The 13868-nt window shown below is 42.1% G+C and overlaps 1 pseudogene; it reads left to right on the forward strand.

Annotated features, from left to right (window-relative positions):
- Positions 1-258: 258 nt before the first annotated feature.
- On the forward strand, positions 259-439 carry LOC142009847 (U2 spliceosomal RNA; annotated as a pseudogene).
- The last annotated feature ends 13429 nt before the right edge of the window (positions 440-13868 follow it).

Below are 13868 nucleotides of genomic sequence, written 5' to 3' on the forward strand. Positions count from 1 at the left end.
GTTTTGCTAGTATGTGGACTAGCACGGCTTTCTCTCTGTTAATGTATAGTTTTCAGTGATATAGGTTCAAGGAATTAGACATCTCAGTAGGCGTGGCTGGTTTAGCTCTTCTAGTTGCGGAAGATTGGGGATCAGACATATTACAGGACTCCATCCCTACCCATTATAGTTTTATGTATTGCTATATTAAAATCCTCATAACTGATCACTTTTCAAGCAAACGTACAAAGAAACCTGATCTAACTAATTCTCTTCTAATTCGCCTCTCGGTCTTTTTAGGGCTAAGATAAAGTGTAGTTTCTGTTCTTATCAGTGTAATACCTGGTATGTTCTCTCTGTGAGAACAGTGTATTATGTGGATTTTTGAACAGTTCTTTAGGTAGGACTAGTGTAAGGATTCAGCCAAGATAGCATTATTGTTCACAGTAGCCTACACAGGAGAGCTAGATCATAGAATCCCTGAACCCAGTCTGTGGATCAAATGACTGAAAGAAGCAGCATATACTGCACAATTTTTAAGACAGGTGCAGTTGGTTGCACACCCCCGGAAAGTCACCCCAATGTGACACTAAAGCCGAGCTCAGCAACCCTTCCGAGGCAGAGTGCCAAAATTTGACCTCTCTGAACAGTCGAAGCACGGGTGATATTTTTAAGAGTCATTAAGAGTCCTACTTACAACAGCTTCATTAATAAATAAATGAAGAGGCAGAGCTTTACCATTTAGGTGGTGGTTGGTAGCATTAGCTGGTTGTTTGTTAATCCTGAGGCAGCATGGCTTTGAGCAAGCTCCCAGCCGCATGGGGGAGGAGGGGCATGGCTGAGTTCCCACCTTGCATGCTGGTGAAAATCGGCTCATGTGCCACTCTTGGCATCTGTGCCAGGCATTGCTGACCCATACTGTACAGCTGAATGTGGTAATTGCAACCTGCACCTTAACAGGCCTCAGTTTCCTCACCTGAAACCATATTTACCCACCTTAATGTATTATTTAAGGGTCTAATTCATTAATGCCTACAAGTCACAATGACAGTCTGAGATGTAAGTTACTACACAAACAACTCACAGACCACTAACCCAAGCAGCCACCAATCTTTATATTTCAATTCCTGTTGCATTCTGTAGACTGTGCAAAACCACACTGCACTCAACTTACCCTTCCTCTGGCAGAGGCCCTAAGGATCAAGATCCAGAGTATTTTCTGAACAGTATAACTAAACTATTCCACTAGGACCAGATGGTTGCACTGAAGCTGATCAAAGGGCAGATTTGGTCTTTAAAAGAGAGTGGTTCCATGATGGAACAGGAGAAATTGTGGGCCATGTAGATTTAGAGTGATTAAAATAGTTGCTGTGGCATGCAGTTAATTTCTATGGCTGCTGTTAAAGGGATAAATAATCATTTTTACTAAGATAGTGGCAGAAGATGGTCAAGCCTCAAGCACATGGTGTTTACTAGAAAGCTGTTGGACTTCAGAGGGCTGTTTACTTGCCTTTAGAAACTTATAGTGGGTTGTAAAGGGTTACTAGAACAAGATGTACACCCAGTGGAAAATTTGAAGATGAAAGTTCCTGGGGATTTTTATTCACATAGTTCTCATTGCTGGTACAGATTTTGCATTAGGCCTGTAGGTTTACTGTTGCTGCCTCCACCTTCTACCATTTGATTTAAATCAAATCTCAGGGATATGGACTTCATTCTTCTGGTGTGTCTACACAACCAGTCATATAGGTCTAGTTCAGTGTTTGTTCAATACGTGCTAATCAAAGTAAGTGACCAATAAAAGCTATAGATCAGTAGCCCTTGAAATGTATCTTATTTGATTATCTCCAAAAAAGGGGGAAAAAATGGAGTCTAGTGGCACGGTAAAGACTAATAATTTTGCTGTGGCATAAGCTTTCATGAGTTTCAACTCACTTCATCAGATGCATGAAGTGAAAGAAAAAAGAAACATAGTAGGGATACAGAAACAGGAGTGTTACATCAGTCCTGGAAAATGAGAAAACCATTCTCAGTTCCTATTCAGACGGTGCCAAATTTGCATTTGAATTGCAGTTTAGCAGTTCCACGCTGTAACCTGTTTTTGAAGCTTTTTTGCTTCAGGATGATCATTTTTACATCTATAACTGTATACCCAGGAAAGTTAAAATGTTCTCCCACTAGTTTTTGTAGGTCATCATTCCTGATGTCTGATTTGTGTCCATGTATTCTATTACACAGAGGCAGTCCAGTTTGTCCAATGTACATGGCAGGAGGACATTTCTGGCAAATGATAGCATATACCACATTAAGAGATGTACAGGTGAATGAGCCTTAGATGGGATGGTTGATGGGGTTAGGCCCCATGATGGTATTACAAGGGTAGATGCGTGGACAGAGTTGACAATGGTGTTTGTTGCAGGGATTGGTCCTTGGGTTAGTGGTGAGAATCCATCAAAACAAAAAGCAGTCATGTAGCATTTTAAAGATTAACAAAATAATTTTTAGGTGATGAGCTTTCGTGGGACAGACCCACTTCTGTCTGACAAAAGCTCATCACCTAATAAATTATTTTGTTAGTCTTTAAAGTGCTACATGACTTTTTTGTTTTGATAGAATGCAGACTAACACGGCTATCTCTCTGTCACTGGTGAGAATCTGTTTCAGGCTGTGGGGAGGTCTATCTATAGGTGAGTAGTGGCCTGCATCCCAAAGTCAGTGAGAAGGGATCCTCATTTAAGATACGTTGTAGATCCTGGATGTGTTGGAGAGGTTTTAGCTAGGGGCTGTAGGTTATGGCCAGTGGCATTCTGTTGCCCTCTTTGTTGGAATTGTCTTCTCAAAGATGACTTCTGGGTACTCACGTAGCTCTGTCAATCTGGTTCTTCACTTCCCCAGGTGGATATTGTAGTTTTAAGAATGCTTGGTAGAGATCTTGTAGACGTTTGTCTCTGTCTGTTGGATTGGAGAACAAAAAGTTGCATTTTAGGGCTTGGGTGTAGACAATGGATCATGTGATGCATTCTGGATGGAAGCTAGAGGCATGTAGGTAAGAATAACAGCTAACAGGTTTTCAGTATAGGACCGTGTTTATGTGACCATCATTTATTTGCATGGTAATGTCAAGGAAGTGGATCTCTTGTGTGGAGTTGTCCAAGCCAAGATTGACAATGGGGTGGGAATTGTTGAAATCCCTGTGGAATTCTTCAAAAGACTCCCTCATGTGGATCTATCTGATGAAGATGTCATCAAAGTAGCCAAGAAGAGGAGGGGCTTTTGGGGACAAGAGCTGAGGAAGCATTGTTACAAGTCAGCTGTAAAAATGTTGGCATCCTGTGGGAACATGCAGGTGCCCGTAGCAGTGCTGCTGTTGTGAAGATATAAATTGTTCCCAAATCTGAAATGGTTGTGGATGAGAACAAAGTCACAAATCTCAGCCACCAGATGTGCTGTGCAATTGTTGGGGATATAATCCCCGATGGTTTATAGTTATCTTTGTGTGGAACATTGGTGTTCATAGTGGCTAGGATGGTGTTTTCTGGAAGATCACTAATGGATTGTACTTTCCCAGAGGTGTAAAGTAACTAAGTAGAAATGCTTTGTTACACTACCCAAGTTATGTTTTCAGGATCTGTACTTTATTCAAGTAATTTATTTTCATGGAACTTGTACTTTCATTTAAGGTTGTTTTTGGTTTTTTTTTTTGTTTGTTTTTTTAGAAAATACTATACTTTTTACTCACCTACCATTTCCAAAATTATTTAGTTACTCACTACTTTCATTACCCCACAAGCAAGTATTCCAATTTGCTAAAGCACAGCTGTACATGCATATTATCCAATCATCATGCAGTCACAATTAAAAAAAAAAACAAAAAAAAAAAAACCACACACAAGCGCAATGACCCTGCCAAAAGAGAACCTTTTTACGAGCCTTTTCATAGCTGCATCAACACCTTTTCATTCAAAACTAGTATCTAGGCAGTATCTACCATCCCTAGTGACCAAGGTTGTTGCCCAAGGCAGTGTGCTGAGAAGGGTGCATCTGAAGAGTCTCATATGACTTCACCTGTAGGTGAGACAGTTAGATAGGAGGGGAAATCCAGGAGGGAAGACAACAGCTGCAGCACTTACTCTGTCTCAGGTAATTCCTCTGCTCTGGTGGGAAAAGCAGCAAGGTGGGTGGCCAGGCCTGGGGCTCCCCATTCTCCCTGGGACAGAGGCCCTCTGTAGAAGCCCTATGGGAAGAGGGTGGGGCAGGCTGCACTGGAAGAGGGTCAGGGTGGGTAACTGAGGTTGCTGGGGGTTGAATAAGTGTGTATGCATTCTCTCTGTTCTAGCTGGCTGGGGTTTGGAGTGTGCATGGGGAGGATATTAGTGTATGTGCGTGTGGCTTCCCTCTGTGTGCTGGCGGGCTGGGATTTGAACAAACCCTGCTATCTGGTTGTGTGTTAGTGTGGAGCAGGTCTGGGTCCACCCTCACCCCCTTTTCCTCCTAAGCTCCAGTGGGGGACTGAGGAGGAGGACTGGTCTATGACTGGGGAGAGGGGTATGACACTTGAGTTTTGAGGGGGGAACCGTTGAATTGTGCCCCTCCACCACCAGCGGTTGTTTCTGTCTTCCTGCTTCCCCGGATGGCTTGGAAGTTTTGCTCACTTTTTGGGGTGGATGGGGGGCTGCTGCTGCTGCTGCTTCCCCAATGTGAGGCAGGTGGGTGGGTGCAGAGGAGATAACTAACTGAAATCAGCTCTCCCCGCAGTCCCCTAAGGAAATGAGTCAAAATGAGTCATAATGGGCGGATGTCTGGCTGAACGGGCTGAAACACATTTACCTTTCCTTCAATTCTTGATGACCTAGCCACACCCTCAGGTTTTGTTCATGTTCTCACTACAAGTTGTACTTACCGGTACGCTGAAATTTCTCATGTCAGGGGATCTTCTTAAAGTTCCCTGACCTAAGAGTTTTTTTTAACTCAATGTTATTCTTTCATCAAGATTAGGAATAAGGATTTTTCTTTGCTCCCACCTTAACCTGCAGACCTTCTTCATTCTCTGGAAGGATGATGTGTGATTGTTGCCACTTGCAGTTTCAATGAGGCACTTAGAAGAATTTAGAGAGAATATTGGTTCTGCCTCATCCCCTGTGCAGTTTTTCACCCCTGCTGTTCTGGCTTATAACAAGGCTTGGTGGAATTGCACTTATTGTCTATAAATTTTTATAATGTTTATATATTTTACAAATTTTGTCTAATATATTTCAAGATTTTTGTATTTTTATAATTTTCAAAGTTGTGGGAAATTATGGAGGGAGGTCTGATAATTTTTAATGACAGATGAAGCTGAGATGCAAAGAGTTCAAGCTTTAAAGCTGTTAAAACACAGAGGCTGTGTCTTCACTTGCTGCTTCTTCTGGAAGTGGCATGGCCATAAGCTGTCCAGAACATGCTAGTGAAGCATGGATGTAAGATTCTGAGGAAGAAGGGGCTTCTGGAAGGAGGTTTTCCTTCCAGAAGATCCCTCTGGGCCACACATCTGCCCATGTATTTTGGAGTCTGGAAGAGCTTCTTCCAGACTCCGAATCACGTGCCCATATGCTAATGAGGCATGGGAAATTTACATCCATGCGTCATTAGCATCTTGTGGATAGCTCATTACCATATAGCTTCCAGAAGCAGCAGCACGTGAAGACGCAGCCAGAGAGACAAGGTGGGTGAGGTAATGTCTTTTTTATTTTGAAACAGCTTTGGTTGGTGAGAGATGAGCCCTTCTGAGCTCCACAGACCTGGAGAAGAGCTTGAGGAGTTCCAAAGTTTGTCTCTCACCCCCACCATATTTGGTCCAATTAAAGACATTACTTTGCTCACTTTGTGGCTCTGATCCAGGCACCAATATGACTACAACAAAATAGCAAAATCCATTATATCACACATCAAGATATACAAAATACATATCCTAATACCAGATATGATTTGTTGATTTAGCTGTTCATTCACCATTTGTTACAAGCCCAGTTCAGAAGTTTATATAATTGAATTTTAACTCTAACAAGTTCTCAAGCTGCATTTTTCTTGCTTTCCGTATCAATAGGGAATTAAATTATTACTGATGGAAATATTTAGGATTGTGTGTATTGTGAAATCAACTAATTTCTAAGTTATTTGCCCCCCCCCCCCAAAATGCCCCCAAACCCTTGACATTTCAGGTGCCTACGTATCCTCTGGAATGGCAGTTAAAGATGCCTTCCCCAGCCCCAACACAATCTGAAGTGGCACCACTGGTGTCAGGAGTGGTCAGGGGGCTGCAGAAGAGCCATGGGCAAGATGTAGCCTCCATCAGACAGCATGGAGCTCACCATGACCTGCAGGCAAAGCACCAGGCATAAAGGGCAGGTGCTGCTGCAGCAAGGGAGCTGCCAGTGCTTCTTCATAGCAGCTCAATCTGTGGTGGTAGAACCCACCGAAGGGTGAGTGACCCCTCCTCAGGTTTTTTTACCCACTGTTTCACTTCACAATGTGATGCCACTCAAAACCAGCAGCTGGTGTGTCATATCTGGGGGAAAATATTTAATTCAGGGGTCAGGAAATCTTCTTGGGTCAGGAGCCACAGTCCAGAGCCACATACAAGTGAGATGCAAAAACAAAAACCAAAACAAACTGAACCCTCACTGATGTGGTCCCCAACAGAGAAGAAGAAATACACTCCCCGTGCACATTCCCCTCGAAGGGCCCAGGATAGTAGATGATGTGTGCTCCAGCCCCCTTATGGGATGGCAGGAGGTTGGAGCTCCAGCATGGGCTTTGCAATGCTGGGGGGAAGCCCTGAGTCTAGGGGAGGGGCAGATCTAGGCAAGACAGGGGCTGCATACAGCCCCCCAGGCCTCAGGTTCCCCACCTGTGATTTACGCCAAAATAATCCATAACCCATGTAGCTCTTAGAGGAAGATCTTTACCAAGGAGGACTCTCACGACTCCCTTTCTAAGGCAGATTGATAATTTCCCTGTACTCGGAGGAACAACGGACTGAGCAGTTTCCAAGGGAAATAAGAGGGGTGGGCAGGGGCATCAAAATGCCCTTGTCCAGGGCACAATTTTCCCTAAGGCTTGACTCTGATAATTTTGAAAATCAACTGCTTCTAAGATTGAACAATCATTTTTGCAATTAATCATTACAATGCTAAAATGCACACTTGTGAATGTGGCCAAAATAAATGCATTTCTGCAATTTGACTCCTGTATTTAATTTGATCACTCTGTAGCTTTATAAATGAAAGCTATGACTACATTTAAATTCTAGATTTGAAATAGAAATCCATAGTATGTGTTTATATAATACACACACAAAGACACATAAGTGTGTGTTTCTCTTTCATACATACACACACACACGCACACAGATATGAAAAAATAATGGAGCCCTATGATAACTCAGAGGGTTAACCATTGATTTCTACAGGATGGCTACTCTTTACTTATGGATACTTTAGTACTGTCAGTATGCGACAACTTTGTACTTTTACCGAAGTCTTTTTCCAGAAAGATACTTTGACATTTACTTAAATATGTTTTTTGCAAAGTAACTCCCCTTTTACATAAGTAACTTTTGGGGGGACATTTTACACCCCTGGACTTTCATCAGCATGTCAGTGGTGTCAAGAAGATAGCTGAGAGGACTGTTAGCATAGGGCCTGAAGAGAGAATTCATATAACTAGATCATCTCAGTTCCTAACTACATTAAATAATAGTGGAAGCAGTTGTCCTGTCAGTACATAATACTGCTTGTAAGCACTCAAGCCATTAACTAACTAGCCCCCTAAACATCCCTTTGAGGTATTACGTAAAGTCACAAGGATTCGTTGAAAATTTTCCATTGTAAATGTCTGCTAGAATATTGGGCTTTTGATTACATGACTTTCTCTGTAAAGAGGGTCTGCTTTCCACGTACAGTTGCAATAGTCAGTCAAAAGCAAGTGCCAAAGTATTTCTGTTTGACATGTTGCTTAAAAATAAATTCCAAAACAAAACAAACATTTTCCATGGAAAATTTTGACAAAATACTTTTTGTTATGGTGTTCTGTGAAAAAGCATTCCTCTGCCTCCCACATTTTGCAGCCAGCTCTACTAGTCAGCTTCATTAACCCAGTTTATTACTGGGGAAAACAAGATATGTCCCCAATTGAGAATTCGCATCAACGAGAGATGTGTCTCACTTTTCTTCAGTAATACACAGCTAATAAGACTAGGGAGAATTTTCCTGCATTTGTTATGCTAACCATTCAGCATTTGGGAGAGATAAGAAGATAAATGTGTCAGACCCTCTCATGCTTTATGAAAATTGGCTTATGGCTATGAATGTGTGTAACTCAGAGATGCTTTAGGCCAAATGCATCAGGTGACATATTTTTAAAGTTACAATCTTACTTTATGACTGGGCATATAGAATTCTCACATGTAAAGCTAAAACTGTGAAGTGTGAATCTGTTTATAAATCTAGATGTGCTAATGAGGACCATTAGTGATGTGCCAGAAGCCTAATAAGTTGGCACTCAAACCAACAAATTGTGAATAGTCTTGTTTTTCCCGTAAGCCTAGATTATGGTTGGTCCTGCTGGGACGTGTTGGGCCACCTAGTGCGAGAGAACAGTCTGAACTGAACATAAAGACTTCCTGCCTTGAATAAAGGGAATATAAATGTGGGAAATCAAATAACAGGGGCAGTTGCCAGATGCTAGGAGGCCCATACTACCACTCAAGATGTGTGTACGAAACATCTAAGAATGAACGGGAGGAGGATTGGGCTCAAGTGTGAGGTTGTCTGGCTTGTGAAAAAGATTATTAGAGCTACTGTTACAGTAAGAATATGCATGTAACAAGTTTCTTAGTATATTTGGCTTAGCTGGCATGTTTTGTTTTATTTTTCCACAGTAACGTACTTTGATTTGTCTTTTTTTTTTAACATGCAATCACTTAAATACTACTTTTTACACTTAATAAAATCACTTTTGTTTATTATTACCCAATGTAAATAATAGTTATGGGGCAGAGGGTGGGGTGGGATTGGGAGAATAGGGAAGCCAGAGCTATATATATATATCTCCCTCTTTCATTGTGAAAGAAAGTGAGCCTTATAAGTTTTGTGTGTGTAAGATTTTTATACAGCATAAGACAGAGTCATCTGGGGTTTTGGTTCCTTTTAAGGATTGTGTGCCTGGACACTGTCAAGCCCTAGAGCTGAGCCCTCCCAGAGCTGAAATGCATTACTCTGTCATGGTCTCTTATCCCAGCTCTGTGCCTTTGATTGGCAGAGAACAGAGCTTATGGTCTCGCAAGACAAGATGGTGGAGCACCCCAGAGGGAGGTAGGCAGGTTCAGTGGTATGATCAGTAGTTCAGCTGACAGTCTCAGGGAATCTCTGTGATCCAACTGGTCACAAAATAAAAAAGCAGTAAAGTAGCACTTTAAAGACTAACAAAATAATTTATTAGGTGATGAGCTTTCATGAGACAGACCCACTTCTTCAGACAATAGCCATTCCAGAACAGACTCAATATTTAAGGCACAGAGAACCAAAAATAGTAATCAAGGTTGACAAATCAGAAAAATATTATCAAGGTCTTTGATTTGCTCACCTTGATAATATTCTTCTGATTTGTCAACCTTGTTTACTATTTTTGGTTCTCTGTGCCTTAAATATTGAGTCTGTTCTGGTACGGTTATAGTCTGAAGAAGTGGATCTGTCTCACAAAGGCTCACCTAATAAATTGTTAGTCCTTAAAGTGCTACTTTACTGCTTTTCTGTCTTGATAGTATATAGACTAGCACAGCTTTCTCTCTGTTACTGGTCACAAAATGTTTGAGGAAACTTTTCCATACTTGAAAGCAGATAGATATGTGCCCCCATCTAACATGGGATCAGGTTCTCCTTTCCCATTGATGAATTGTGCTGCTACCTTAGCAATAACCCTCTCCTTTGGTGCATTTCTAAATAACACCAGTTTCCCCAGGGCAACATTCACCTCTGTGAACAAAGCCTGCCTTACAGTCAGAACCCTCCACTGAGCAGTGTAATTTCACAAGGTAGTTAGTGGGTTGTGGCAAAGCAAGCTCTAGCAACTGGTGATACAAATTTCTAAGTAAAGCCTTACTTGGTTCAAGAAATGACATCCTTGATGAGGAAGAAAAGCTCTTCATGGTATTTTGATTTCAAACCACAGAAATGTCAGTGCATGTCTCGGTTATTCTTTTAACATTTTGTAAAATATTAGGACCGAATTTTCTTCTCAGTTACAGCCATGTGACCTCCCTGATATTATGAGGTCAATGGGATTGACCCCTAATTTTGTTAGGTATTCTTTAAGCAAAATGGAAGTATTTATTGCTTACGAGTTTGTGTAAAATAATTTTTATACTCAGGCTGTTTAATCCTCTCCATTTGAGCTAGGACCAGATGTGTTCAGAACAGCAATGGCATGAGTTTAATTACATCAATAATCTTTTCTCCTCTTTCCTGAAACTTTCAGTTCCTAAGGTTTTTATTACTCTCTCTTTTACCAGCTAGTATTTAAATTACTGAAGACAAATCCATAACTGAAAACTGAACTGCATAATTCTAAAAGAAACCAGGTACATGATTCTAAGAGAAAATTAATGTAAATTCATCCTTCAAAAAAGTCCCCTGATCCATAAAGATAAATTTACCATAGTTTCATATATTAGCAAAATTGTCATGTCTCCTTTAGTAGTAGAACACATAGCTGTGCAGCTTACAAACAGGAATTTAAATAATAAAAATAGGAGATACATCAAAAGAAAATGGTATAACCAAATTAATTGCTTATTACCTTTTGCTTTCAAATGTTATTAAATGCAGATTACACACAAGTTTGACTATACAATATCAGTTATCTAGAACCTTTATATTATTTTACTAGTAACTTAAGTTAGGAAAGCAATGTAAACTGTAGATGTTCCAGGAAGATGTACCACAACTTCTGAGGAGAATAAAAAAGGGATTCCAAGAATGGAGTATTTCTAGAGCCTAGTTACACAATTAATAATAATTTGACCAGCAAATGACAATATCTGCCATTTGCCACAGTGGTTTGACCAAGTCTAAGAAGGAAATAGTGAGAAATAAGTTAACACAGGTTCAGGATATTCTTACGTGCGGTTCCTTGAATAAGAATTGATAACAGACAGAAAAAGCAGCAACAAATCTTACGGCACACATACCCTCTGAAAGCGTCTATTCACATACCTTCAGCCAGTCAGCTATTGCTTCTGAGTTTGTTTTCCACTACTCCCTGACTGGCTTCCATGTGATTTACTGGACTTGATACTCAGTACTTCGCACATGTACTGAGCTCTGTTCAAGGTCTGCATGAAATGGATGTAAGATACTACACAAACCAATGGTTCTATATGACATCTGATTAACACAGATATAAATAACTACATTAGATAAAAAGCACTGGGGAACTGGGAGCATAAGCTTAAATGTCTTCCATTGTCTACCTACTAAATTTGAATGCATTTGTGGCCTTCAGATAGCATGACTCAGGACAAACCTTCACTGGCTGTTAACCTCTCTGCATGTTCTCTTAGCTCCTCTAAAATATAGGCTAAAGTGAAAGGTGTGTTTCATAGCTTTATTAGATTTCATGGGTTCAAAACATGCTTTGAACTTCTGAACAAATCCCCTTGATATGTCCTTTCTCCAGCCCCGCTAAGCTGCCATCTCATCCCAACAAAATGGAGAGCATTTTGAGTTGCTGCTTTCCCACCAAGGAAAGTGTGCCCAATGGCATTGTGTAATAGGGACAAGCCATAAACCCACGCCCATTAAAACTCACCATTTTGAGGTTTTGCTCTGAAAACAGAATGCAGGGCAGGCTTAGTGTAAAGGCTCCTTCTCTTGTATTAATCTTCTAGCAAGACTGCTAACAGTTATGATTGAGTCTGAGCCCAATTTTGAGCAGGTCTGTACTGGTTTACAGCCATGGGCGTCAGGTATCATGGACAGGGGAAGGCATTGCCTTCCCAAACTGCCTCACCTGGCACTGCCCATGCTCTGCCAGAAGCTCCCAGGCTCCCTCCCCCAGCTTGCTCTTGTGGGTGGCAGAGGTTGGGGAAGGGAGGCTGAGGGTCAGGTAGCCATGCCACCCACCAGCTCCCCAGAGCTCTGGGGTCAGGGCTGGCTGCCTGCCAGCTCCCTGGAGGTCTGGGGAAGGCTTACAGCTACACCAGCCTTCAGCTCCCTGGAGTGCGAAGGCTGGGGCTGGTTGCACTGTGCTGTTGGTGCCCCAGAGCTCCATGGGCTGCAGGCAGCAGCCCCTTTCCGTATGTGGGGCAGGGTGTGTCTGTGGCCACAGTGGAGGGTCAGGCCTCAGGCAGAAGAGGCATGGCTGCGGGGGGGGGGGGTCTTGCTTCTTCAAGCCATGGGTTCACACACCCCTATGTATTGTGTTGAAGTCAGGGCAAGTGTGCAAGTGTCACATACGTATATATCAGAGAGTTTGTGCATCTGTCTGTGTGTCCATCTGTCTGTGAGTCCATTTGTTCAAGAACACCTCCTACACAGTAAGGGTTAGGACCGTCAAATTTGCTATGCTGCTGGTTCTTACTGTAACTTAAGGTCAGGGTTTGGTTGAGCCAGGACAATGGGATGTGTGTGGAAAGTTGTTCTTTGTTATCAGATGGAAAGGGTGGGGTGTGATAACAGGGAAGAATGACCACAGGGGAGCAATAAGCATGGGGGGGACAGTTAGACCCCAGAATGACCACAGGAGGGTAGCAAGTACTCCAGTCCCAGAGAAGCAGCCAGCAAGCAGCCTGTGCAACCTCCACCACGCTGTGCCAGCCTGGGGAGAAGGTGGCCACCCCCTACCTAAGCACCCCTTGCTATGCCCCCTGCACCCTGCACCCCAGCCCTCTGCTCTGAGTCCTTCCTCACCCCCAACTGCGAGCCCTGCACTCCACACACCCTCAGCCCCTGTCCTCAAGGACCTGAGCAACACTGAGTAAGTTCTCTAAAACCAGAGATGAAACTTAGTGGATCTTTGGGATTTGGGAATAATTGAATAAGGAAGCCCTTTGTGGTAAAAGAACACATTGATTGACTTTAGAGGTGGACCTAAGCAACACAGTTCAGCTCTGCATCTTGATCATGCAAATGTTTTGGCTTAGGACATTTTGAAAAGAAGAGCCTTTTGCAAAGTTTGGACCAAGGTGTGATTTCAAATCTCAAACATACCTAAAGTCCAGGTTAGTCTGAAGTCAAGATTCTGGTTCAGATTAAACTTCTTTTAAAAGAAAAGTGTTCCTACAAACCTCTGCCATGCAGAATAACACAAGTTCTCATTTGTGCTGTTACCTGCTCTTCCTGGTAATGACAAGTCACATTTATTAGATACCTGAGCTCTCTCTCTCCCTCTGCTCTTTTTAAATTATGGACCTTCTGGATGGCTAAACAGGCACCAACTGAATGGTACTGTTTTGTGTCACTGTATTAACATACAGTGAGAAAATCCTACCCTGAGCAGTTTACAATCTAATAAACTATGCAGACAAATAACAGGAGAAAAACAAACTTTACAGATGGGGAACTGGAGCACTGGTGGACCTGACTTGCAAATGTCACACAACTAGTCTGTGGTAAAGCCTGGAAATGAACCTCAAATCTCCTAGATGCCACTGAAGTGTATTATTAGCTGTATCAGCTCCCATTCTGCAGTCTGCAGTTGACTTTACAGGTCAGTCCTTTCCCGTGTATTCACTCCTTCTCAATTTCTGCACAATTTGCAAACTTGATCACAGCTGAATTTATGTTAAGGAAACAGCCAGAGTAAAAGATGCGAAGCAGCCATAGATGGTGAGTGGGAAAGCTCTTTTAGTTCAC

This window comes from Carettochelys insculpta, chromosome 2, assembly GCF_033958435.1.
Source record: "Carettochelys insculpta isolate YL-2023 chromosome 2, ASM3395843v1, whole genome shotgun sequence".
In the NCBI taxonomy this organism is placed as follows: Eukaryota; Metazoa; Chordata; order Testudines; family Carettochelyidae; genus Carettochelys; species Carettochelys insculpta.